The sequence below is a fragment of the Kogia breviceps genome, chromosome 12 (assembly GCF_026419965.1).
Source record: "Kogia breviceps isolate mKogBre1 chromosome 12, mKogBre1 haplotype 1, whole genome shotgun sequence".
Taxonomy (NCBI): Eukaryota; Metazoa; Chordata; class Mammalia; order Artiodactyla; family Physeteridae; genus Kogia; species Kogia breviceps.
Genome location: NC_081321.1, coordinates 98,184,816 through 98,211,476, shown reverse-complemented (window position 1 = coordinate 98,211,476; position 26,661 = coordinate 98,184,816). Strand labels below are relative to the sequence as shown.

The 26,661-nt window shown below is 52.7% G+C and overlaps 1 protein-coding gene and 1 pseudogene across 2 annotated transcripts in view; both read left to right on the top strand.

The window, feature by feature from the left end:
- SHISAL1 (shisa like 1) overlaps positions 1-26,661 on the top strand; it is a 141,881-nt gene that overhangs the window by 22,934 nt on the left and 92,286 nt on the right. The gene's annotated exons all lie outside the window — the stretch shown is intronic.
- LOC136792347 (3-oxoacyl-[acyl-carrier-protein] reductase-like) lies at positions 312-991 on the top strand (annotated as a pseudogene).

Genomic DNA, 26,661 nt, shown 5'->3' with positions numbered 1-26,661 from the left:
CTGCTTTCCTGCTTCCAAAGCACTGACGTCACTATGTTGCTTTGGTGACCTTCACCAAGGGACAGTGAGATTTGTTCTGCCAGATTCCTTGTTATTGCATTTCCCCACCCCCACCCCCGTTTATTGGGAATGGATTCTCAGTTGCTCTGCGAATTTCAGTTTCTGGACGGTAGGGAGACAGGATGCTGTGAGGGTCCGAGCTCGCAGCTGTTGTTGAGTTAGAGGCGGGCCGGGAGCAGGGACACCTAGTTCACCGTCGGGGGGTGGGGGGGCACCTTTACAGAAACGTCACCGATGGCTTCACCGAAGTGATGAGATCGGGGGCCGCGGGAGATCACTTGGCATCGAGCTGTGATGTTGCCAAAGAACATGATGTTCAAAATACATTTGAAGAGATAGAGGAAAATTTAGGTCGAGTTAATTTCTTGTCCTCTTAGTAAGGACAAACGCCGAAGATACGCTATCTCAGCTTCACACTAACCTCTTGAGCTCCACGCCGACCTGTAGAGCTGCCGTGAAGACGATGAGTAAACAGCAGACGGGGTCCATTGTGAATGTGGGAAGTGTTGCAGGTGTAAAAGACAGTCTGGCCAGTCTGCGTACAGCGCCAGTTAAGGCGGGCTCGTTGCGCTCTCACGCGCTCTTGCTAAAGAAGTAGCAAGAGAGACAATTAGAGTGAATGTAGTTGCACCAGGTCAGTGGGAACTTCTTTTTCCTTTTAATTTATAGGCATCTACGGCTTTTTACAACAACAGTAAAGACCGTTTTTGTGTCTGTAAGTACGCCATCCTCATCAGGCACTTGTCAGAGGTGCTGGGCCAGGAGCAGGGGACCTGCACTGTTCCTCAGTCCTGGAGCAGCGCCGCCCGGGAGGGCGTCGGTCTGATGGGACCCGGGGGGCCGGATGCTGCATCTGTACTAAAACCACAAGAGAAACTTCTCATTGAAAAGTCAGTTGTATTTAATTAAGTTAAGAACTCTCAGGAGCTGAATGTAAGAATTTCAAGTAAGTGGGGTGGGGAGTATTTGGTAGCATACACCCTGCAGGTGAACGGGTCCAAGTTGTGTCTCTTTGGAGAACTGTTTCCGTTTTAATTGTCTTTCTCCTCTTCTTGGGATGTTTCATTGATTTGCTGCTCACTGGGATACAGTATTTGTTAATTTAGACTTTGTCAGTTTGTCAGAACAGAACTTTCCAAGTAATGCAACTTTTCCCTAATGTATTCCATACGTCTAGATTAAAGAAATAACACATCTTTATATTTAAAATATCTGAATAGCTCTATAATACAATGTGCTTTTAATAACAGTGTGGACCAGAGGAGATAATCCAACAAGGCTATGTAGGTGACGTCATTTGCACATCTCATGCAGTAATCCCCTACAGTAACTGACGTACCGATGACCTCAGAGGCACTGCTGGTTCGGTTCCAGGCACCACAGTACAGTGCATGTCACAATGAAGCGAGTCAACAAACCTTTTGGTTTCCCAGTGCGTATATAAGCTATATTTACACTATACTATAGTCTATTAAGTGTGCAGTAACACTGTATCTATAAAAACAGTGTTCATACCTTAATTGAAAAACATTGCTAAAAGATGTTCACCATCATCTGAGCCTTCGGTGGTCCAGTTGTAGTACTGACATCAAAGACCACTGGTTACAGATACCACAGCAAATACGGTAAAAATGAAAGAGTTCGCAATATTTTGAGAATTACCAAAATGTGACACAGAGACATGAAGTGAGCAAATACTGTTGGAAAAATGGTGCCGATAGACTTGCTTGATCCAGGGTTGCCCAAAACCTTCAACTTGTAAAAAAACCGCAGTGTCTGCAAAGCACAATAAAATGAGGTCTGCCTGTACTGCAGAAAGCCAGTGTTTGTACAGAGAAAGAATGATCAGAGGTCACATATGCTTGTTTTCAAGATGGAGAAGACGCCTTTCACTGGGTGTCACCGTGCCCCAGAGAGCTACCCCGTACTCACCTTAGAATTTCAACACGAAAGAAGAATTTGAAGGAAAAAAGATATTTTACAAAGACTCAGGAGGAAGAGACATCTTTTGAGCAGTCACTCTGGGAAGTGGTAGGTTGTAACAGTGATTTTAGCCGAGGTTGCCTCTTTAGGGAGCGAAGGGGGAGCTCTGAGGCCTGCTGTGTGATGGTAGAAGTCACGGGGCGGGGGGGGGGGTGCTCGCAGTAGAGCCGGCCGCCTGCGGAGAATCCATGGGAACACTGGTGTCCTTGTGAAGCCTGTAGGAGGACCAAGCCAGCACGGCGCAGGTCACCTGGCAGACGAAGCAAACGGGCTGTGGGCTCGGCACCGCGGCAGTGAGAGCCTCGTGAAGAAGGCGAGGGGGGCGTCTTAGAAAGTGCACCTGTTCCTCTCACTGTGCTGACTTGAGGCTCTCCACACGAGTTGAAAATATTGATGGGTTGAATAGGACGCAAAGCCAACTTAGCCTGGTGGGTCTGCTACGGGTAACTGGAAAATATTGCAACAGAATGATGGGAGTTATAGTTTAGGTTGCTAAAGGCTAAAGAAATTCTCCAACTTGTGCTAAGAGTTTTAAAATAAATGCGAATGTACAACGTACAGCTTGGTTTGTTGGTTTGCAAACTAGTTGCCCCGGTGTGTAAACGAGTTTATTCCTTTGGGTAGCCACCCTGCACCCATGAACGCAAAGCATTCCACAGGCGACTGAAGCCCCATTTTAAACTCGGATTTCCACCGTGTGCCGAGCGACCTTCAGGGCAGAAGGGAGAGGGCGTGGGGTGACTGGAGCTACTCCTTCAAGGCAGAGCTGCAGAACCAGCCTCTGCCTGGAGCAGAACAGGCGCAGGATTAGGAGGGAAAACTTGCTGAAGAGCGATTCAAAAAGGTTAAATTGCCCCAAAGCTCCAGTTTTAGACACACGTCTCCCTTTCTGATGGGCACACGTTTTGAGGCTCCCGGGAGTTACTGAAACAGCCAGCGAGCACGCAGGCGCCAGAAGACAGCACCGTGGGCGCACGGGGTCCACAGGATGGTGGGAGCAGGTGCGAGCGCTTCAGAGGATGTACGTGAAAACGTATCAGGTGCTCCCAAACGTGAAAGGCAAAGTCTCCGGGACTGTCCGGTCACTGTCTTGTTGGAATAGGCCAGAACCACTGAGGGTGCGAGTACTAACGATGGTGCTTCTGAGTCAGAAACGCTCCAGGTAGCGTCCCAGGGTGTCCAAACCAGTTAAGCACGTACAAAGTCAGTACGGGTCCAGTTAGAAATACAAAATGAAAATTATGGAAGCTGCCTCAAATATCTGGGATTCCACAAATTTACAAGCAGACCTGGGTAAAAAAGTAGACTCTAGTTTTAAGAAAACATTGCAGTTCAGTATTCCAAACACAGTCTCTGGTCCCAGTGGTAACCTCAGAAATCACTTGTCTGGAGAGTAGAACCATTTATATGTTTGTAGAAATTTGCAGATAACAAAATAAACAAAAAAGCAGAAAAGAAAAGAAATATATATATATATATATATATATATATATATATGCTGACAGGTTTTTTCCAAGTCCTTATACTTTTTCTTGTCTTACTGCACTGGCTTAACGTTGAACAGATGTAGTGAGAGTGAGTACCCCTGACTTGTTCCTGACCTCAGGGGGGTAAGTTTTTAATCTCTCATCATTAAGAATGATGTTTGCTGAAGGCACTATAGATGTCTTCTAACAGATTAAAGAAGTTTCCTTCTATTCCTAGATTGCTAAACATTTTTTAAAAATCATGAATAATTGCTGAATTGTATCAAATGCTATCTCTACGCCTACTGAGATAAACATATGACTATGTATGTATTATATTATTCTAAAGTGGTGAATTTCACAGATTGACTGTCAAAAGTCAAATCAATCTTGCATCCCACAGTAAACCCAACTTGATCATGATATATTGTTCTTTGTATATAGAGCCAGATACTATTTGACTAATATTTTGTTTAAGATTTTTGCATTTTAAATTTTTGGCCTTTAATGTTTTCCTTTTGTGTTAGTTACATATTGTTGAATAAAAACTTGCACCAAAAAATACTGGTTAAAACACGAATCTTATCTCTAATGGGTTCTGTGGGTCAGGAATTCAGATGGGGCATAGCAGGGACAGTTTGTCTCTGCTCTACAATGCCTGGGCCCTCAGCTGGAAGACTTGGAGGCTGGGGACAGGATTCACATAAAATCTCAGTCACTTACAGGCTGACTGTTGACAGGGGACCTTGCTTGGGCTCCCTCACAACATGGTGGCCTGAGGCCAAGAGCAAATGTCCCAGGAGGGAGAGAGGAAGAAAGAGTGAGAGGGAGGCAGTGAGGCATATGCTCTATTCTTTTTTCCTTTGTAGACCTGGCCTGGGACCTCACATAACATCACATCTGCAGTTCTCCATTGGTCAGGGAGGTTACTACACTCCTCCCAGGTTCAGAGTGAGAAGAGGGTCAATCCCCTTGTAAGAAGACAGGGCAAACATATTGGTGTGTCTGCCTTTGGAAGATGCATTCTGCCCCCTTTCTTGTAAAGTTCTTCTCAGTTTTAAGTATGAAGGCTCTCCTTTGCCTCTAAAACAAGTAGGAAAATATTCCCACTTTTTTATTCTGTGTATAATTTGTACATGATTCATGTTATTTCTTCCTTAAATGTTTGGAAGCATTCATCATTGAAGCCATGTGGGCCTGGAGAGTTCCTTGTGAGAAAGTTTTAAACTGTAGATCAAATTCTTTAATAGATATCGGACTATTCAAACTTTTTATTTCTTCTTGGTTAGTTTTGTTTTTCTAGGAGTTTGTCCATCTCAACTGAAATTTTAAATTTCAGTTTGCCAAAAAGAGGTGTTCACAATATCCTTTTTTAATGCTGGTAAGGTCTGTAGAGATGTCAGCTTTTTATTCCTTTTTTTTTTTGCGGTACGCGGGCCTCTCATTGTTGTAGCCTCTCCCGTTGCGGAGCACAGGCTCCGGACGCGCAGGCTCAGCGGCCATGGCTCACGGGCTCAGCCACTCCGCGGCATGTGGCATCCTCCCGGACCGGGGCACGAACCCGCGTCCCCCGCATCCGCAGGCGGACTCTCAACCACTGCGCCACCAGGGAAGCCCAGCTTTTTATTCTTGATACTGCTTTCCATGTTCATGATCTGTCATGTTAGGGATTTATAAATTTTATTATACATTTGAGAAACAAACTTAATACTTGGTGGATTTTCACTATTACATGTTTATTTTCTATTTTACTCTTTAAGATCTCTCTCTCTGTCTTATTTCCTCCCTCTTATTTCTTTGAGTTTACTTTGTTTTTGTTGTTGTTTTACTGCTTCTTGAGATGTTTATTTAGACAATTTCTTTTCAGCCCTTTTCCCCCCCTAAAATATAAGTTTTGAGACTATCAGTTTTTCTCTAAGTTCTGCTGTAGGTTCATCCCTTATTTTCATGATTCACTTTTATTATTGTCCATTTCAAACTACTTTTTCTCATTTTCATTGTAACTTCTTGACCAGCTCACTGAATTTAGAAGTATATTTAACTAGTTTACAAACGGTGGGCATAGTCTAGTTGCCTTTTTGGTTTTGATTTCAGTAAAATTCCACTGTAGTCAAAGAACATATGATTTTAATTAAATGAAATTTGTTGAGACTTGCTTTATGATCTGCATGTAATCTAGTATGGTAAATGTACCAGGTGCCCTCGATAAGAATATGAATTCTGCTGTTTATTTTTACAATGTTCCTTATGTTAGTAGATCAGGTTCATTCATCATATTGTCTAAATTTTATATATCCTAAGTTTTTGTCTACTCATTCTGTTAATTACTGAGAGAGATGCACTGCTCTCCCACACGACTGCTGCTTTGTCTATTTCCTCTTTTGGTTCTGTCCAGTTTTTGCTTTATTTATTCTGAGAGGATGTTATTAAGTACATACAAATTTACAATAGTTTATCTTCTTGGTTAATTGTCCCTCTTTACCTCTATTTATGATTTTTGCCCTAAAGCCTACTTTGCCTGATGTTATTAGAGTGAAACCCACTAACGTCTGGTTAGAGTTTTCACGATCTTTTTCTATTCCTTTACTTTCAGCCTATCACATAAGTCCTTTTATTTAAGATGTCTCTTCCAAGCAGCATATGGCTGGGTTAAAATTAAACCAGTTTAAGTGAGATGATCTTTGTCTTGTAAGAAAAGTATTTATTTTCTACTTATCCCACCTCTTTTATATTTCTTCACTCACTTTCTTAATTTTAGAAAAATCAAAATTTTTTTTTATTATTCAATTTCCTCCTTTCCATTAGCTTGTACGTTATCCTTTCTTTAACGGTTCTTTCAGTGGTTACGCTAGAGATTATACCACGCAAAGTCAACGGACTTGTTATAGTCTAATTTAAGCAACTATTTTTACCACTTCCTAGAAAATGCAAAAATGCAAGGGCCTCAGAGCACTTTAACTTTATTTGCTCCCTCTGTATATTTTTCTTATTGTTCTGCTGTACCCACATAGTCACACATTTACCTCTTCTTCAGCTTTTCCTTCTGCCTATATTGTTATGTGTCTGCCCGAAGAACTTCTTTTATGGTATTTATTTTCTTGAAAGTCTACTGGGAATAAATTCTTCATGTATTTTTCTGAAAGGATCTTTATTTCACTTTTATTTTTGAAAAGAATTGAATATTTTCATAAGGTATATAATTCCATCGTCTCCTGGGTTGCATCATTTAGTTGAGGGGTCACCTGTCGGTTTTATCATTGTTTCCTTTGAAGGTCATGTGTCTTTTTTTTTTTCTGGCTGCTTGTAAGCCTTTCTCCTTGTCTTTGGTTTTGTGACAATGTGTTAGGGGTGATTTGGCGGCTCATTAAGCTTCTTGAATGTTGGCTTAAGCTCATTCATCAGATCTGGAAAATTCTTGGAAATTATTTTGTCAAGTATTGTTTGCGTCGAATTCATTTCCCCTTCCTCCTTCTGAGATTCCAATTATATGTATGTCAGATCTTTTAACTGATTTCTGTGTCTTTTATCATCTTTTCTGTATTGGTCCTTCTTTTGTCACTCTGTGCTGTAATATAGATTTTTCTCACTAGCTCATTTTCCAGTTAATTAATTCTCTATTCTGCCTAGTCCACTTTGCTCTGAACCCCATCAATATATTTTCAGTTATTATGTTTTTCAGACCTAGAGTTTCCTTTTGCTGCTTCTTCTTTTTTTTTTTTTTTATCCTGGCTTTTGGCTGAAATTCTCCAGCTTGTTACCAATTTTCCTGAATGTATTAATCACAATAATATTCATATCTTTGTCCGATAACTTCAGGATTTGCATCACCAGTGGGTCATTATTTTGTCTGTTTTTTCTTTTGTTCCAGTTATCGGTATGCCTGGGAACTTTTAAATGAATATTGAACATTTTGTACAAACTTGTAGAGCCTCTATTTAATGTTATAATCCTCTCAAGAGGGTTGACTTTAGCTTCCAGAGGCATTTAGAGTATAGAGAGAGAATATTAATCCACTCAAGGGCTGAGCTGATTCTCTGCTGGGGCTTAGACTTTCTCAGGCTGTGTTTATCTCTGACTTAGCCTTATTCCTAGGACACAGCCACCTTCATGGGTCTAGCTGTGTTGACACGCCTCCTTGGTGGTCCCTGAACTCCAATATTTTTTTTCTTCTCATGATCATAAATCTGCTGAAAGTTCTGCTTAGATTTTCAGTCTCTTAGCGGCCACTTTCTGCCAGGCTTATTCTGCTTAGGAGTCGGCAAGTTTCTGGAAGGGGAGATGGAGAGAGTGAGTACTGGTCTCACTTCTCTGTGCTTCTCATCTCCTGGAATTTAGATACTCAGGTCCTGGGTACCCTGAAGCCCTCAACTCCAAGTTTCATCTCCCCAGCCCCGTGAGATTTCTAATAGCTCTGACTAGCTGCCACTTTCTGCCTTTTTTTTTTTTTTTTGGCCTGGTTCCTTGGCCCCTTAGAACAGCTGCTACAAATTGTCAGCTGTCTCTGGGGAAAATCAGGGTAGACTATCATCTTTGCCTTAATGAGTTTCCCTCCTCTCTGGGATTTGGCCCCTTCAGTCCTGGCAGCCTCTGTAGCTCTCTCAAGTCTTTAAACAGACATTTCTTGCATTTTATCTCACTTTTCTCTTTGCTAGGAGATCAGGAGGGAGGGTAGGCAAGAGGCAATGCTGGCCTCAACTCAGCTGGTGGCAGTGGAGGTGGCAGAAGAAGATGAATTGAGAGAGATGTCGTTGTGGGGATTTATTACAGGGAGAGGAGGAGTGCTAATGAGAGCAGATTATTTGTCGCTCTGAGAAGCTGGGCACACATTCACCAACACCAGGCTTCTGCAGGCTCCCCTCTGCATGCTCAAACCTCTTCCCTGTGCAACCCCCCCCCCCCACCGCATTATAGCCCTGACCCCGCTGTGGGCATCTTTTATGTCCTTGTCCACCTCCTTCACGGCTGGGAGCTCTGTGTCGCCAGCGTTGTCGGCACTGAGATGGTTACAGGTCACCGAGGGAATGAATTAATTAAAGAAATGCAAATTTGTCTAACAGTGACCTGGGATGAGACTGGCATCTCCTGGGTCCAAAGGCATCTGGCACTGACCCCTGTGGCCCAGCTGGGTGTGCGGTGTGGCGAGGCTGGGTCTTCCTAGGAAGTGCTCCCTGGGCCCCAGCCCTTCTTTTCCCCCCTGGCAGCTGACATGCCCGGAGCCCACCCTGACTGGGTCACTGGATGAGTCCCAAGGCTATTCCCAAGGCAAACCCCTGGGCTTCCAGCTGTGCCCAGCCCTCATCCTCGCCTGGCCAGGCCACATTCTCATCACCCCCACCCCTTTCTCAGGCCAGAGGGGGGGTGCGCCAGAGGCAGGCCTCTCCGTGGCAACAGGAGAGCTGGGGGAGTAGGGGTTTACAGCAGCCTGGAGGAATAGAAGAGGTGAACACTGCTGGTTCCCCCCCTTGGCCTCTCTTTCGGTGTAGGATTTAGACCAACAAGAGAGACCACCCCTTGATACCCAGAGCTCCCCCCCACCTTGCCGGCCCCTCCCTGGCTGCCCACTCCTCTCTACGATCACGTAGCAAAGAGCTGGTCCAGCGAGTTGCCACACACCTCTGACCACCCAGGCTGTCTCTGTGCAGGGGAGCTAAGGTCCCCACGGGGCAGGGGCCGTGGGACAGAGGAAACTCACGGAAGAGCCAGCTGGGCTGGCACAGTGTGAAGGAAACTCCTTCTGGCTTCAGATGGAGACTTTCTGAGGAGCTGTGGATGGGTTTGGGAGGGCAGGGCTGGGAGGTGAGGTCAGAGGAGGGGTATACGAGGTCATGGGGCCTGAGGGTAGTGGGCTAGGGTCGCAGGTGCTGGATTCCGGTTCTTTCCCGAAGCTCCAGCAGCTTCTGGTCAAACTCCTAACCACTGCCCACTGCCTCTTCCAGAGCCTGGCCACCCGATGGACTCCTCTTCACCCCTCAAAACGGCAAGGCTGCCTCCTCTGGGGAGCCTTCCTCAGCCTCACCCCACCCTCCCAGAGAAGGAATCATTCTTTCTCTAGGACGCCTCCCTGATCTGATTTCATGCCGGGTGGGTTGTCCTGGCATCTGTGTGCTCGGCCACTGCCCAGATGTGGGCACCCTGACAACAGTCTGCCTCAAACCTCCCCGTGTTCCCAGCTCCCAGCTCCTTGCTTCTCTGAGGCTCGGCCGCTCCCCTTAACTCACGGGTCACGCCACTTTCCCAACAGGTCACGTCGAGGCCTTTGTCCCCACCATGCGTGGCAGAGCCACCTGGATGGTGACCCCCCAGGGCTTGTTTGCAGGCGGTTGAGATATTTTCTAGGAAGCATATCTGGGGCTTCTCGGAATCAGAAACCGGAACCCGGCCAGGAAAGGGGCCAGGAACCGAGGCGGCCTGGTGGCTGAGGACCCAGGCAGATCTGGCCATGGAGCAGCCGGTCACTTCCCCCAGGGCCACCCCGCGAGGCCTTGTGCATGCTGCTGTCCTCACTTGAGCCACTGCAGCTGGTTCCTGGCCACTGAGTGGCGGCAAATGACCCCCAACATCCGAGGCATCAACAGGTCAGAAACAAAGCCCACGCCTGAGGCATCTGGTTTGGATATTGCAGGAGAAATGCCCGAAGTGCTTTCATGCTGACGGGGCCTGGGCTGCCAGGTGACTAGGGCTGGTGGCCAGAGAGAGGCTCCAACGTCCAACCCAAGAGACGTCAGGCCTAATGACATCACCGCACATAATACCTTCAAGCACTCTGGTTGCCCTAGGGTAAAGACCAAACATCTCAGAGGGACCAATAAGGCCCTGTGGGTTCTGGCCCAGCCCTTGGCCACCCAGCACCCCTCCTTCTCTCGGCTTGGGCCACCCTGAGAGTCCCTCATTGCCTCAAATACACCCTGAGGTCCTGCCTCAGGGCCTTTGCACGAGCTGTTTCCCAGCCTGAGAATGCTCTTCCCCACCCTCTCCATGTGACCAGTTGATTCCTCCCCACCTTGGGGTCTCAGCTTGAATGTCCTTTGCTTAGGCCAGACTCCCCACTCTTCAGTTTGCAATCACAGCTTATTGGTAATGACCGTTTGATGTCCCCTCAAGGGACTGCAAGTTCCACAAATACTTGGTTCACCACCATATTCCCCTGACTGGCCCTGTGCCTGCCACATAATTGGTGCTCCACGAATGTTTGCTGAATGACTCTGTGAGGGATCTCTGGCCTTGGCAGGCTTGGATCTGCACTCCGGCCTTCCCCTGCCCTTTACTTCTTACATGATCTCAGTGGTTTTTGAGCCTCAGTTTCTCCTCCTGGCAGAATAAGGTTATTAACCCTGGCCTGTCTGCCTTGCTGAAAAGATGGTGTAGGACACAAAAACCATCTCATGAATGACTGATTCGTTTACCCAGTGTTATGGAGCACGTACAACGTGCCGGGCCCTCTTCGACGTAGCAGGGACACAGCAGCAGCGGAGTGGGGCCTGTCTCCCTGCCAGTGCGGGGAGGGGAGTGGCATCGGCTCTGCTACGTGTGACACTGGGAAAGGCTCACGTGGTACGCAATCCGAGGTGCTGGCTGGTTGGAGTCCCAGCCCTGACACGGACCCGCTAGGACTTTAAACAGCCTGTCTTGTCCTTCTGAGACTTCCTCTGTAAAATGGGCTCCCACTTGCCTCCCCGTGTTTCCCTGAAGAGTCAGATGAGATCCAATGACTTCATCTGGGGAAGGGGCTCCTGATCTTTCTCCCCCACTCAGGAAACCTGACTTCAGGGCATGGGGTGGGTCCTCAAGCCACATATCTGTCTACAACAGGGTCTAGGTGTGTTTTTCAACTCAGGACTTCATGAAGAAAATGAAAAGTGTGTTGCAGATCCTTGCTCTAGAATAAGAAACATGTGTCTGGTGTATTAGATCATAATCTGAACTATCTATATAAAGATATACTGTATCTTATCATATGCCATATGTAAATTCATACAGTAAGATATAAGGATAGGTCATGGGGTTCTGTATCCCTTCCCCACTTGGGGCTTGGAGAAGCCCCTTAACTAAGAGAATTAAGTCTGCGTCAAAATAGAGGCCACAGTGTCCTTTGTCCTGATCTATTTCCTGTGAGACTCGTTGCTTCCTCCAGCAGGACGCTTCTCGTTGCAGAGCATGTTCAGGCTCTTGGTCAGTTTTAGTTTGGTTGTCTGTGAGGTCATCAACAACCACACTTCTAAGACTTGTCTCCCCTCGTGGAGTCTGCAAAGTGTCTGCCTCCCAATCCAAGCCTTCAGGAAGCACCTGGGCTCTCTGCATCTGGGCAACTTTGAGGGTCAGTCAGCTGCTCTTTGAGGGCTGTGCTGGGCAGAGAGGTTTGTGGCAACCTAAACTTTTGGTGCGGAAAGAGTAACTTCCACACCAGCCTGCCCTGAAAGCAACTATCGCAATGCACAGAAGTCTTGAACACTCACACCAAATACCCAGCGTCCAAATCAAATAGTAATGCCTGCATCAGTTAGCTTCTGCTGTGTAACAAACCATCCCTAATCTTTGTGGCTTTAACAACTATTTATTTAGCTCATGATTCCATGGGTTGCCTGAGAAGTTCTGGGTCTGGGTCGGCTTAGCTCACTTCTGCTGGGCAATCTACACCTTGCGTTTGTGGTCAGCTGGCAGGTTGGTTGGTGATAGAATGACCTAGGATGGCCAACTCACATGTTTGGTAGTTGGCAGGCTGCTGGCTGGGGCACCTTGGTCTCCTCAATGTGGCCTCTCCAGCAGGCTGGCTCAGGCTCATTCACTTGTTGCTCTCAGCCTCCCAAGGGCATCAGCAGGGCAAATCCCAATGCACACGTGCTTTCCAAGCCTCTGCTTGCATCATGTAAACATCTTGCCCAAAGCAAGCCCCATGGGCAAGTCCAGAGTCGATGTGGGAGGGACTACACAGGTCAAGGCAGGAAGGAGGGGAAGAATGTGGCCAGTTTTGCAATTTAAGATCATCGTTATTTCTCTAATGAAGACAGGATTCATACAGGGGGTGGGGAAGTGGGCGGTGAGCAGTCCTCCCTGTGGCCACGGGCACCGTCTTGGTTGCTTGGTGGTGTTGGGGGCAGGGACACATGCTAGCAACCCCCCAGCCGAGGTGCCGCTAAAAGCCAGCCAGTGTTACTAAGTGAAAGAAGCCAATCTGAAAAGGTTACCAACTGTAGGATTCCAAGTCTATGACATTCTGGAAAAGGCGAAACTATGGAGGCGGTGAAAGATCAGTGGTTGCCAGGGGGAGTGGGGAGGGAAGGACAAAGAGCAGCAGCACAGAGGATTTTTAGGGCAGTGAAACGCCTCTTAAGACACTGTGAAGGTGGATGCATGTCATTAGACATTCGCCCGAACGCACAGAATGTCCAACACCAGGAGAGGACCCTCATGTCCACTGTGGGCTCTGGGTGACAATGACGTGTCAGTGTAGGTTCATCAGTTGTAACAAATATACCACCTGATGGGGGATGCTGATAATGGGGGTGGCTGTGCGTGGGGACAAGTGAATCTATTTAAAAAAAAAAAAAAAAAACCAAACAACACCCTCCACTTCGAGAGGACCTCCAATGTGAGGTGAAGGCAGTACTGGGCAGTGGTTAGTGCTGGTGAACAGAGAGCCCAGACAGGAAGGAGCTGGGGGCCAAGAGGTCTGAGAGGGCCCTGGTGAGGATAAACAAGAGGCTACCTGGGCGTTTGGAGGAGAACCCCGCCCACTGTGCAGGTGCCAGAAGGAGCCAGCTGTATCACTGCGTCATTATCACTACTCTTCAAAAAGCCTCTGTTGGTTCATTCCCTCATCAGTTTGGTGTACGTCCTTCAAGCTGACTCAGACCGGTGCCTGCCCTGAAAGAGCCCCCAGCCGCAGTGCCAGGGCCGAGACACGGGGAGCCCGGGGCTGGGAGGGGAGCCGCACGAGGGCCACCCTTTCCCCTCCTAAAGCAGCAAAGGCCTCCCGGGGGCCGAGGAGCCTCAGAAACGCAGAGCGGCCCCGTGTGTGACCCTGAGCAGCGTCTCCTCCTGAGGCCTCAGGTGGATATCAGGCGGGAACAATGCACCCCTTTACCTGACCCTCGCGCACCTCGTGCACCTGAGGACAAGGGGCCGCGGCAGGAATCGGGTGCAGGGGTGCCGGGAGCCCTGCAGGGAGGCGGGTGGAGAAAGCTTAGCCGGGCTGGAGACCCTCGAGCTGGATCCAGAGAGATGAGGAGACCCAAAGTCCCTTCCTGCCGACCCATGACCCACTGGGAAGGCTGGGTCTCCATCCGCCGGGAGGTGTGGATGCCTGCCCGCCGAGGCCCCGGGAGGTCACGCGTGGCCGCCGTCTGCGTGAGCCAAGGCTTGAGGCAGGAGCACTTCTCTCTCGCTTTACTGAATTCCCACCAGAAACCATGCTGTTTTGGGATCCGCTTGGGCCAAACTGCTGAATTTCTGAAAAGGCTTAGAACAGTGAGGGGACTCTGGCCCCCGGTGTGCCCCGCCCTCTCGCCCCACGCAGCACGGGGCACGGCCGCCCCCTCCGCAGGACAGCTGTGGCAATGCGGGCCGTGTGCGTGTGCGTGTGAGTGTCTGTGCGTGCCCGTGTGTGCATGCCTCTGTGAACGTGTTAAGTGAGTGTGTCAGTCGATAGCTGGTGCGTTGGTCCAGAGGCCAAGGAACAAAAGCGCAGCTTGAAGCCCAAAGCCTGCCTTCTTCAAACATCGGGAGGCCACGAGGACACGTTGTTATTTCAAAATCTGTCTGAAGTTTTCTGATGGCAGCAGAGCCCTTCCAGATGTGTGCCGACTCGTCTTCAAAGGCCTCATTACAGAGGCCCAGCTTCCAGGATCTCTGGACGGGGAAGCGGGTGCCCCGGGGCCGGGTGGAAGCAGGAAGGCTGTACATGGGCGCTGACCTCCGGGAGGGGTGTTTGTAACAAGTGCACGGTCAGGGACCCTCCCGCGGGGCTGGGTCTTCGGTGCCTGCGGCCTTCTGCCCAGGCTCAGCCCACAAGCCCACGTGCCCCCTGCACAGGGCTCCCATCCCTCTTCACCCCCGCCCAGGGGAACCCCGTCCCCTTCCCGCAGGTCTGCTCCCCAAGCCCCACTCACCTGGCTGATGGCTGTTCGTCACCGCCACCACCCCGCACCCCTCAACAGACAGGCCCACCATGCACTCAGCGTGGGTTGGGGGCTTGGGGCTGGGACCAGCTTCATTCTCCATTCCAGCCGCTCGCCCCCACCCGGCAGACTCTTCCCTCCCTCGCACGAACACCGACGGTATTTCCTGTCGTTTTTCCAGGCACTTTTGGGTAATACGAAGTCCAGGCGAGTCTAATATTAAAACTTCAGAGTCTCGTGGAATTTGAAGCTCCTGCCTGGCCCGGCTCAGCTCAGCGTGGTTTAGGGGCCTGGGACGTGGTCAGTTTCTCCCCTGTGCCCCCGCCTCCCCCATTGCCGGGGTGCTTCTTACCCCTTGGAGCTGGGCTCATGGCAGGGCCAGAGGAGGGGCAGGGAGGGTCTTCTGATGGGCGTGGCTGTCTTCAGAGACCCTCCCCAAGGGCCCCTCAGCCTGCGGCTCCCTGGGCAACGCCCCGCCCTCTGCCCCAGCTTCCAGGATCCGCGCCTTCTTCAGGGTCTAACTTGGCCCCAAGAACGGGCCCCGTTCTCCCACTGTCCCGCTGCTCCTCGCGCAGCCCTGCCTCTTGGCTCCGCTCCCGCAGCCTCTTGTCCCCGGACCTGGATTCCCAGAGGACCCCAGGGGACAGTGGTCAAGTCTGGGGGTGGTTGGCTCGCCAGCCCCACCCATCTTCCTCCAGCAGCTACTAGTACATACTGTGCCTTTGTGCAAATTACAGCCAGGCCCCTTCCTCCAGGCTGACCCCCTGGCTTGGCGTGGCTGGAGTCCAACCCCGTTTGCAACCCCAGGCACAGCGACGGCTGCGTTTGGGGCCTGTGCCAGGCTCTGGGCTGACTTGGGTGTGCACCGCCTCCAACGCCTCCACCCCGGGCTCTCTTGTCACCTTGTGCCCCCCCATCTCAACACTGACCACCTGGCCTGGAGACCGCCGCTCCCACGCAAGGTCTTAAAGGCAGACACTGCTTCCTGGACAGGAAGGCCTGGCGCACGGTGCGGCCCCCAAAATATCAGCAGAGTGAGCTGGTGAGCAGACAACGGTCCGTGAAATGGGGCCCAGGCCCATCTTGGGCCAGGAAGTCATAACCCTGGGAGGATGGGGGCAGCTACTGCATCTCCGGGGACTGGTTTCCCCACGGGAAGCCCCCCCTCCCTACCCATCCTGCCGCCGCCTTGGGGCGAGTCACGTGACCCTCTTCCCCACACCCAAGGTAGAGGGGCCCTACCCAACTCCTCCTTCCTCAGGCCAGCCAGTCCCCCCCGTCGTGAGCAAGGGCAGGACGACGGCAGCAGCTGCTGGAGGGAGGGGAGGCCGGGGTGGGGGCAGGGCCCTGCAGTAGCACAGCCACCCTGGTGACTGACAGGCAGGATCCGCCGCTGGGCTCAGTCTCCTGATCTGTGAAATGGAACAGTGAGTCAGGCCCATCTAACTAAGGAGGTTTCGGGGTCCGGGTGCTCCGGGCCCCCCCCCCCCCCCACACTCCATCCCTCCTGTGATGCTCGGTGCCTCTCTATCTGTGGACCAGCCCAGAGCAGGCGTCTGGCGGGAGCCCTGGTTCAAACAGCGTCAGACAGGGAGCCACCGAGCGGGATCCCGGAACGCCCTGGAAGAACGCGGGGTGGCGTCCAGGCGCCGCCAACCCGCTCCGCAGGGAGCCCTCGTTACCGCTCGGCCGCGTCCCGATCCCGCGGGCCGGCCCTTTCACAGGGCTGGGGCTGTCCTGGGCAGAGGGGCCTCGGGGTGTGGGGCCGCGCCGGCTCCTTCTCAGAGGCCTGGGCTTGCTCGCGAGGCCCCCTAAGGCAGCAGCTTGGGCCGAGGAGGGACGGGAGGCCCGGGGAGAGCGGCCACGCCCGGAGGCTGCCGCTGCTGTGGCGACTCATCAGCCGCTCATAGAACGTCCTCTCTGAGCCAGGCTCCAGGTGGAGCCGTCCCCGCCCTCCCAGAAGTCCACACCACTAGAAACAGTGTCCAGTACTGACCAGTTCAGGCTGGTCCTCCCGGCCTCTCCCGCAGCCGCGCAGGAGGCTCACGGTGGGGAGGTGAACTCGAGACGCAGCAGTGAGCGGTGGCGTGAAGCGAGATCTTGATTCCCTGCCCTGGAATCGAACCTGGGGAGCCTGGATGAAACCCAGGAATCCTAGTCACCACACCCCCTGGCTCTGGCCTCCAGTGAAAAATGCATTTCTCACGGAGGCAAAACTGTAAAAACAGGTACAAAGCTTATTATTAGAGACACAGCACGACAACAAGTGGGAGAGCACACAGAGAAACAGTTTGCTTAGTTAAGACAGAAGCAGGGCAGAGATGCACACGGGGAGAGAAAGGGTGTGGCCGTCCCCCGTAATGAAGAGGATTCCAGTAAAGAAGTGGTGGAGTCATTCATACAGGGCAGTTCTTCCGGGTCTCTGTTTACCTTTGGCCAATCATCCGGTTTCTTTCTCCACACGTGACCTGCCCTAGGCCCCTCCCCAGAGTGCGTGCGCAACTTTTTTTCCAAGATGGGTTATAGTCCACAGACCTGTGGGACGGCCTTAGCATCACCTATTATGGGGTGGTGCCCCCTCCTTTTGGACCCCCAAGGATGGGAAATTTGCGACCTCTTGATCTTTTAACAGGGTTTAGCCCCTCTCTGTCCCTGCCACAAAAGTGTCCAATGTCCAGTTATCTACCCTATTCCTGTTGTTGTTTCTTATATCGAAGTGCAGATCTTGAAATATAGACAGGAGTCTGGTCATAAATATGTAGTCTGGGGCTCGTTTGTCTCTTGCCTCAGGATATATAAACAGGGGGCTGGTAATGAATGTCTGGCCTGGAGCCCATCTATCTCCTGCCTCAGAGGGAGCCCATTTTCCAGCTGAGGACGGGAGCCCGGCCAGGCGCAGGGACTCACTCCAGACCCCACAGCTGCTCCAGCAGTCACTCAACACGTGTGCTGAGAGACAGGGTGGCCCAGTGGTCACACACTCTGCCGTGGGGGCCAAAGTCCCATGGGTGGATCCTGGTGTCCCCCTGTCCAGGCGTTCACCTTGGGCAAGTCTCTTAGGCTCCCTGGGCCTCAGTCTCTCTGTCTGTGAAATGGGCCCGATCACAGCCCTTGCCACAGGTTTTGGGCATGAGGTGGGAGTGCAGAGTGGAGCTGGCACACGGCCAGTGACGTCAGCATTTGCTGTCACAGTCACCTGCCGTGCAGAGCCTGTGTTAGGTGCTGGGAGGGAGACAGAGAGAGGGACAGAGTCTGCCTTCAAGACACCAGGACACAAACCAGCAGGTGCCAGAGGAGAGGCCTCCTCCAGGAGGGGGCGTGGACCAGGCCTCGGCGATCAGACACCAAGACCTTTCCTCCCTCTCTATGACAAATAGAAAAGGAGCATTGAAGGAATGTATGAGAGAGAACTCCTCTCTGATCTCTAGTCCCTGAGCCAGCAGGGATAGCCTCAGGATGCCTCCCTTATCACGAGCTCGCTTCACTTCCCGTGTTCCTTTTATTTTTTATTTTATTTTATTTTTTTAATGTATTTATTTATTTTTGGCTGTGTTGGGTCTTCGTTTCTATGCGAGGGCTTTCTCCAGTTGCGGCGAGCGGGGGCCACTCTTCACCGCGGTGCGCGGGCCTCTTACTGTCGCGGCACAGGCTCCAGACGCGCAGGCTCAGTAGTTGTGGCGCACGGGCCTAGTTGCTCCGCGGCATGTGGGATCTTCCCAGACCAGGGCTCGAACCCGTGTCCCCTGCATTGGCAGGCGGATTCCCAACCACTGCGCCACCAGGGAAGCCCCCCGTGTTCCTTTTAAAACTTGTCTTCCTTTCTCACGTGACCCTGGGCATGATTTTTAGCCTCATAAAATAGGGATAAAAATATCTATCTTAATATCCATCTTACGTAGGATGCTAAGAAAAATAAACAAGATAACCATCAAAAGCGTTTATCAGAGCCAGGCCTCTTACAGCCGTTCAAAATCCATTAGTTCCCTCCTCCCGTTTCCCTCTGTAATTTTCAGACGCACTGAGTTCAAGCAACTTTAGAGTCTGTTGGGTGGACCCGCCTGGCTCACTTAACGGCTTCTCTGAATGATTTGCTACCATGATGACCACAGCAAACATCTCTGTGCCCAGGGCTTCCCCACGGACCGTCCCTGGAGGCAGATGCCAGGGCCTGGTTGCGACAAACTCCAGCTTCGCCCCTGTCGGGAACGGTGGAAGGCATTTGCTTTGAGAAAAGCATCTGGGATGCTCTGAGTGATTGGGGCCAGCTCAGGTTGGCCCTGAGGGGCCCGGGGGCTCCACGGATGTCCTGGAGTGTCCCACGGCGGGTACTGGTAGGTTGCAGGTGAATTCAAGCCCAAGAGGCTCTGACGATCATTTGACTCTTCTAGCGTCAATACTGGTTGTAATCGTTTGCTGGGACCCCCGCTGACCGGGCAGCCTAAACAACAGACATTGATTTTCCCACAATCCTGGAGGCCTGAAGTTCAAGTTCAAGGTTTCGGCAGAGTTGGTTTCGTCTCAGCTTCTTTCTCTGCCTCTGTCCCCGTGTGGTCGTCCCTCTGTGCATGTCTCTGTCCTCATCAACTGTTCTAATAAGGACAGCAGTCCTACTGGATGGGGGCCATCCTAATGACCTCGCATAAACTTAACCCCCTCTTCAAAGGCCTTCTCTCCAAACAGTCACCCCCTGTGGTACTTCAACATATGGATTTGGGAGGGGACACGAGTCAGCTCATGACACTGGTGATTCATCATAATTCTAGAATTTATGGGTCACTACCTGTAACTCCCATAAAAACAGTCCCCCGACGCCAAGACTTCCGCCTCCGACGGGAAACCGTGGCTGGAGAGACTGTCACTTGTCCATGGTCACAAAGCCAGCCGGGGGCTGAGAAGGACTTGGGCCCAGGCCTGGCTCATCCCCGAGTCCGTCGGCTTTCCACGTGCTACAACAGCTTCGTAGAATGGTCAGGGAAAGTTCTGGACTCCCCACAAGCCGCCTTCAGGGGCTGGGACACGGTCAGTTGCTTTATATCAGGTTGTCTGTGCCAGCCGGGGGCCCAGTCCTGGAAGGAGCTCGAGGAGACAGAGCTTGAGACCTATTTATCTTGACACCGCGTGCCCCAGCCCTGCCCGGCACACAGCAGCTGCTCGGGAACCGCTGCACGGACCTGACCGGGGCGCGGGCACGCTCGCCGCCCTGGAGGAATGCATTCACTCTGCAAGAGGGCAGCGAGCCAGCCGCCCGCCTGTCCCAGCAACGGGGACATGCAGCCAAGAGCCAGGAACTTCTCCCCTCTTCGTTTGGGCCCCGCCAACCTCCATGCAATGGCCGCGTGGTGCTAACCTGTGCGCGTCTGCTGGCGGGGCTCAAGCTAATTCCGAAGCACTCAGCTGTCCCGGAACTGAGTCACGAGGGAGGTTGGTTGGATTCCTTGGGAGCGATCTGGCCCCCGTGTGTTTCTGCCTGCCCCCAGCTGTGCCAGTGGCTCAGCTCATTGCTACACCACCCAGAAATACCCAGAGAGGATGCATCCTCTTGGAATGAAAGACCCCGCTGGCCCCAGCTCTGAATTCCTCACCACTTGTGGTCCCAGCCTGCTGCCAGCTGTAAAGAGTCTAACAAGACGGCCCCGTAGGGCCGGGAGCTGCAGTAGCAGAGAACATGTGTCTCTGTCCCAGTTGGAATTTTCTCCCCAAATTACATTGGCTGTACTGAGCCTATGTGTGGCAGCTCAGGTTACAACCCCCCCCACCCCGCCCCGGCTCTGGGGCAGCAGATCGGAGGAGGGTTCATAACTGTCAAACCCCTTTTATGCGCAGTTGCTCCTCCTGTGTATTCTCAGTCAGCACCAGGGTCCCCACCTAACAGACGGAGAAACTGAGTCAGAAGGTCAAAGCACAGCCCCAGTCGCCTTCTTCCCGGCCCCAGACATTGGCCTTCCCATCGCCACATCCCGGGACATCTCCGAGCCCGGCCCAGTCCCCAGAGAGAACTGGATATTCACACTATGGCACTCGACCTCCTTCTCCTAAGGGTCTCCCCTCCACGTGACAGACTCCTTCCTGGACCAAACTTCCGTCAGGCTTCCCGAGCCCTTTTCTCCTTGACCTTGACCTGCCAAGCCCCGTTTCAGCCAAGGATCCTGCTAAGCCAGGTGATCAAAGATGCCCTCCCCCATATCTTCATTCTCCCGACCCTTAGTATCTAAGTCCTTGACCCTTTGGCCAGAATCCTTTGGGCCCAATTTAGCAAGAATTCCCCTACCCCGGAAATCTAATCAAGTTTCTCTTAGTCACTTTCCATCCGCTGAGCCCCTCACTCAGCTCCTTGGCTCTACATCCCCAGCTGTCCTTGCTGTATTCGGAAATTGCGTTCAATCTCTTGCCCCTATCGCAGTAGCCTGGAATAAAGTATTCCTTGCCATTTTTAGCAAGAGCCCGGTGCAGTTTTTCTCCTTATCACACGCCCTTTAGCCCCCACCAACCTGGCCGTCCTCCCGAAGCTGCTCAGCCCTGAAATCTTATTCTGGGTCTTGGTCCACAGCAAACTTGACAGTCAGAGCCCTGACTTCACTTCCTGGCTGCCCTCCCGGGTGGGCTCTCTCATCTCTAAGCTCCCGGCACCGTAGTTCACATTTGTAAAATAGGAACAGGGGAGAGGAGAAAACACACTCCCAGCGCAGAAGGCAGCTCTCCGAGCAGAACATGTGTTCAGCAAATGGGCGTTTCTTTCTCCTTCTCTGGCTCCTGTTTACAAGATGCCTTAAATCTGCCGGCAGAGAAAGATTCCACGTTGCCGGGATATTGTCTTCCAATGGGGAAGACAAAATCCCAGGTGGCAGGCGAGGGGCGACTCTCCGAAATGGTGACACATCTGCCCAGCTCCAGCGTCCCCATTTATCGCTCTATTTCGGTGCTCAAAAGGACAGGCAGGCGGCCAGCTGCAGAGCTGAAACTGAATAAAAGAACCGGGAATTTACTGGATGGTCCAGGCTCGGCCCTGCTGGGTGTGGGTCTTCAGAGAGATTGCTTTGGCTGTTTGATTTTTCCTCGACTGGAACAGCAGGGCAGGGAGTCATGAAAGGTTTTAGATGTTTGTCCAGAGTTTCTTTTCTTATCCTCAGGCAGGCCGCTCTCAGAACTGGCTGAAATGTCGGCCACAAGCCTACCCTACTCAGGTGCCTCATGGGACATATGGGTCCTTACCTTGGTTGGCTTTGAGGATGGGGCCTGGGTACTGGAGATGCTTAGCAGGGGGACTACGCCAAGCTCTTCCGGGGGATAGGCCCTTGGTGGCCTGCGCTTTTCATGCAGGGAGGCAGAGGCCCAGAGAAGGTCAGGGACCAGCCCAAGGTCACGCCGGGCCTCCGTGTGGGAGCTGGGAACCTGGATGCCCAGATTCCCTTCCTTTTATGCCCTTTTCAAAAGTCACCTACTCTGTGAAGCCTCCCCTGCATCCATCACCCTATCCAGGCTGGATCTGGTGCCCTCTGGGCCCCCGCAGCCCATCAGGGTCCTGTCATCAGGGCCCAGATCATGCTGCGTCGCGACCACCGTTGGCGCACCTCCCTCCTTGGGGGCAGATGCGTCCAGGCGCAGAGGTGGCGGCAGTGACTGAATGAATGGCGGTGTGCGCATCTGGCCCTCCCCTACAGGCCGCCTCCCCTCCCGCACACAGTGGTGAGCAGAGACCCCACCACGAGGCTTTCTGATCTCCACGACAGCCAGCTCGGACCTGGCAACGGAGGGCTAATCACAATCATACTATTAATAACAACAATAATAAACGTAACTACGGCACTGCCGCCACCAATTGCCAAGCCTTACCACGAACCAGGTGCGTTGCCACTGTATTTTATTGAAGGCTCGTGACAGCCGTGGGAGGTGGGTATTATTATCCTAATTTTTCAAACGAGGAACCAGGGACTGGAGAGCTGCCTCTTTGTTTGATGAGCGAGGGTGTCCCTCCCAGACAGACAGTTCCAGACACGGTGGGGCTGCAAGTGGAGGCGCCGGGTGAGGGCTGGGGGCCGGCCAGTCGGATCCTGGCAGCGGCACTAGTGTCCTGGAGCTGCTGTAACAAAGCACCGCGGGCTGGGGGGCTCAAAACAACAGGCATGTATATGCGCTCACAGTCTGGAGGCCAGGATCTGAGATCAAGGTGTCTGGTTCCTTATGAGGCTCTGAGGGGGGCGATTTGTGCCAGGCTCCTACCCCACGTTCTGGGGGTTTCTGGCCACCTTGAGCGTTCACTGGCTTGTAGACCCATCACCCCCATCTCTGCCCCCATCTTGACATGGCCTTCTCCCTGTGTACGTGTCTGTGTTCAAATGTCCCCTTTTTATAAGGACGCCAATCATGTGGGACCAGGGCTCACCCGACTCCACTATGACCTCATCTTAATTATATCTGCAACAATCCTATTTCCAAATAAAGGGCCACATCCTAAGGCTCTGGGGGTTAGGACTTCAACATGTAAATTTTGCGGGTGGAGGGGGGACACAGTTCAACCCATAACAGCAATCCAAGGGCACCCAAAGGGTCGCTGCTGGTAATTCAGGCCAGCCACAGGCTCAGGGAGGCCAGGCTGCGTGCCACGTGGGCCCTGGGGACAGGCCAGCTGGAGGAGGGGCCCGATGTGGGCTCTGCAGGCACCAGTGTGCATGGGAAACCAGCAGCTGGTCATGGAAGTGTGGCCTTGGTTCCCCATCCATCCCCTCCTACCCTCCTCCTCAAACCAGAAACCTGGGGTGGTCTCCACCCCTCCCTCTCCCTCAGCCCCCAGATATGACCCCCCACCCACCTAAAGAACTCTTGAGTCTGTTTGCTCTTCACAAATAAGCAAGTGCATATATAATATAGCAGACAGCAATAAATGTCTCAGGGAAAAAAAGCTGAGAAGGCAGGTGGGAAGCTTCAGGAGGTGAGGGGTGCTTTAGAGAAGGCTCTTCTTGAAAATGACATTTCAGCCAAGGCAGGCAGGAAGGAGAACACCAGCTCCGGGCATATCTGGGGACAGCAGAACTGTCTGGGAAGCAGGACCAGCCAGTGCAAAGGCCCTGAGGCAGGAGTGGGCTTGCTGGAGTGGAGAAAGAGTTCGTGGGAAGGGTCGGGGGCAGGAGGCCTCGGGGGCGAGTTGCTGACCTCGTGTGCCCCTGGCCCAGGACTCAGCCTCTGACCCGACCTGGTTCTCCCTGTCAGGTGGCAAGAAAAGCCTCAACATTCGAATCCCAGTCCTGTCACATCAAGGCCCGCGGGCCAGCCCTCTCTGCACAACACTCCTGGCTCCCAAAACGGCAAAAGAGCAAACAGTGCATGATTTTCATTATTGAAATCACTTTATATAACAATATCGTGAAACCCTGGGGAAGAGCAGTGAAGAAAACCCCCAGAAATAATGAAATAAAGATGACGATGGCCTCACTATGAATAGAAACCCCATTTGCAAAAACCGTTCAAGGGATCACAATATTTCTAAATCTTCCCGTGGCTTCTGCCTAACTGCTACAAAGTGCCATTTTCTTCCTTATGGTTTAATCAACCAGTTTAGATGTATTACCTTGCTTGACTCTGCCTTGATTTCTGATAAATGAAACAAAAAGATTTAAAAAACACTTGGGGCTTCCCTGGTGGCGCAGTGGTTGAGAATCCACCTGCCAATGCAGGGGACACGGGTTCGTGCCCCGGTCCGGGAAGGTCCCACATGCCGCGGAGCGGCTGGGCCCGTGAGCCGTGGCCACTGAGCCTGCGCGTCCGGAGCCTGTGCTCCGCAATGGGAGAGGCCACCAACAGTGTGAGGCCCGCATACCGGGAAAAATAAATAAATAAAAATAAAAAACACTTGCACAGTTGAGAGCAGCGGGCCCAGATCCCTGCCCGTGTTCTGCCCGATGTTTCCGCAGAATCCTGGTTGATTCGTTCATTTGGCAAACTTTTGCTGAGGGCCTACTGTGTGCCGGGCCCCAGGGGCACAGCAGATACAGAGCCCAGCCCTTGGGTGGTGGAACTTCCAGATGGAAGGGGCGTTTGTAACAACAGAACAAAGGACCAGAGCGTCCAGACGATCAGGAGGCACTTCGCCCATAGCGATCAGGAGGCACTTCGCCCATAGCGGGAGAAAACAGAAACTGAACCGAGAAAAGGAATGGGCCACGGGCAGTGAGACCCCCTGAGGCCTTATTGAAGAGCTGACATTTCAGGAAGAATCCGACAGAAGTGAGCCGAGTTTCTGTGTGGGTCCCAGGACCAGTGCCCTGCGGGGAAGGGTGCTGTGAGGGCGCTTTCCTCTGGGTGCCGTGGGGCCCTGGAGGGTGTATGTCCTGTGGCTATCATTGATTGGCTCTGGTGAGTTCTCAGAGGGACAGACGGACATCCACTCACAATGCACCTGCCACACACCTGTTGGGAGGTAGAGGGGGTGGAGGTGGGGGACCACCTGGTCTCCACGAACAGGGATTGAGCTGCCAGCAACGGGTCCTTCATGAAGCTCAAATCTCCCCCCGCCCACCCCCCCCGCCTCAATCCCCTGCCTTAGACACCTGGGGCCAGACTCTGGGCTGGAAAGGGACCCTGCCCCGGCCCTGCCCACGGTCTGGAAATCTCCACGGCCAGCTCATGAGTCTCCATGTCAACACAGGCATCTCCAGGTCCCTAAGACCCAGGCCCAGGCAGGAGAAGGCCCAGGGCCCCGCACACCCCACCCCTATGGGCAAGGCAGCAAGTGCCACCGGCCTGGCCATGGGGCTTCATGGTCTGGGCCAGGGACCAGGTCCGCTCAGCCTGTGGAGGGAGAGATGGATTGCGAGCCCCAGACAGAAGCAGGGCCCTGCTGTGTTTCCCCTGGAGGGAGGAAGTAAGTCAGCAGAACCGCAGCCCCCTGGGCTCCTGACGCAAACCCCGGCCCAGCTGCCGCCTGTCTTACATCCCCCAGCCTCTGTCGCCTCCATCGTGGTGGCTTCTCCAGTGCGGTCCCCACCCCCGGCCCCTGGTGCTCTGACCTCCACCCCTGGAAGACTCACTGTTGGGGTCCCTTGCTCTCCCAGGTGGGCTCTGGGCGCCATGCCTGGTCCACAGGACTCAGATAGGCACCTTGGCGGGGGCAGCCGTGGGGGCGCTCTCTGCTCTCTCTCCTGGCCTCTCCTGGAGGGGACCCCCGGGCACCCCGGCTCCAGCAACACAGGACAGACTCTCCAACCGGCCCCCGCCGGGCTGGAGGTGAAGGAGGCGGCAGCCCCTCCCCTCGGGGACTCACAGGAGGACAGTAAAGGCCCTCCAGTGCCTCTGCTCTGTCATGGCTGGGGAGCCTGAGGTCGGGGAAGGGTCCCTGCTCACTTTCTGCGTCCGGGGAAGCCGCACCACCGATACCTCATTGACCTGTTGGTGGGAGCGTCCACTTTATTTGTCCACTGCAGGTGCTGGAAGGTACTGCACTTGGTGGCGAGGGGAGAGGGGAGAGGGTGGCCCCAGGCAGCTGCTGCAGTGGTCAGTTATCCAGGTGAGAGTGACGGTGCGGTGGTGGTGGACGGAAGTGGACAGACTCCAGCAATGGTGAGGAGGTGGAGCCCACAGAGCCTGGGAGAACCAGGGAGAGGCGTCTGATTGGAGGGCGGGATGGAGCCGGGGCCGCGGGAGGGGACGGGCTCGGGGCAGGACGCAGAGTTCCATCACAGGCTTCCCTGCAGACCCGGGGGCCTGAGGACCTGGTGATGTGGTTTCGCACTCAGGAGAGATTTAGGCCCAGAGATCTGGTACTTGGCGGTCCACAGATGGACAAGAGAGGGAGGAAGAAGAAGTGGTCAGGTTATAAATATAACCGAGAATCCATCCCTGCGTGCCAACTTCTCTCCAGGTGGAGCAATTCCTGATCTGCAGTATTTACCGCTGAACCCTGTTGAATGAATGAATTCTTATTCCAGGCCACGGTGGGAGGGTTTTAAGCTGAGACCTAAATGCAGACACATTGATTGTGTAAAAATACCCCCGAGGCCGCTGGGTACGGAGATTGTCGGGAGAAGGGTGGAGGAGCGCACGGGTTG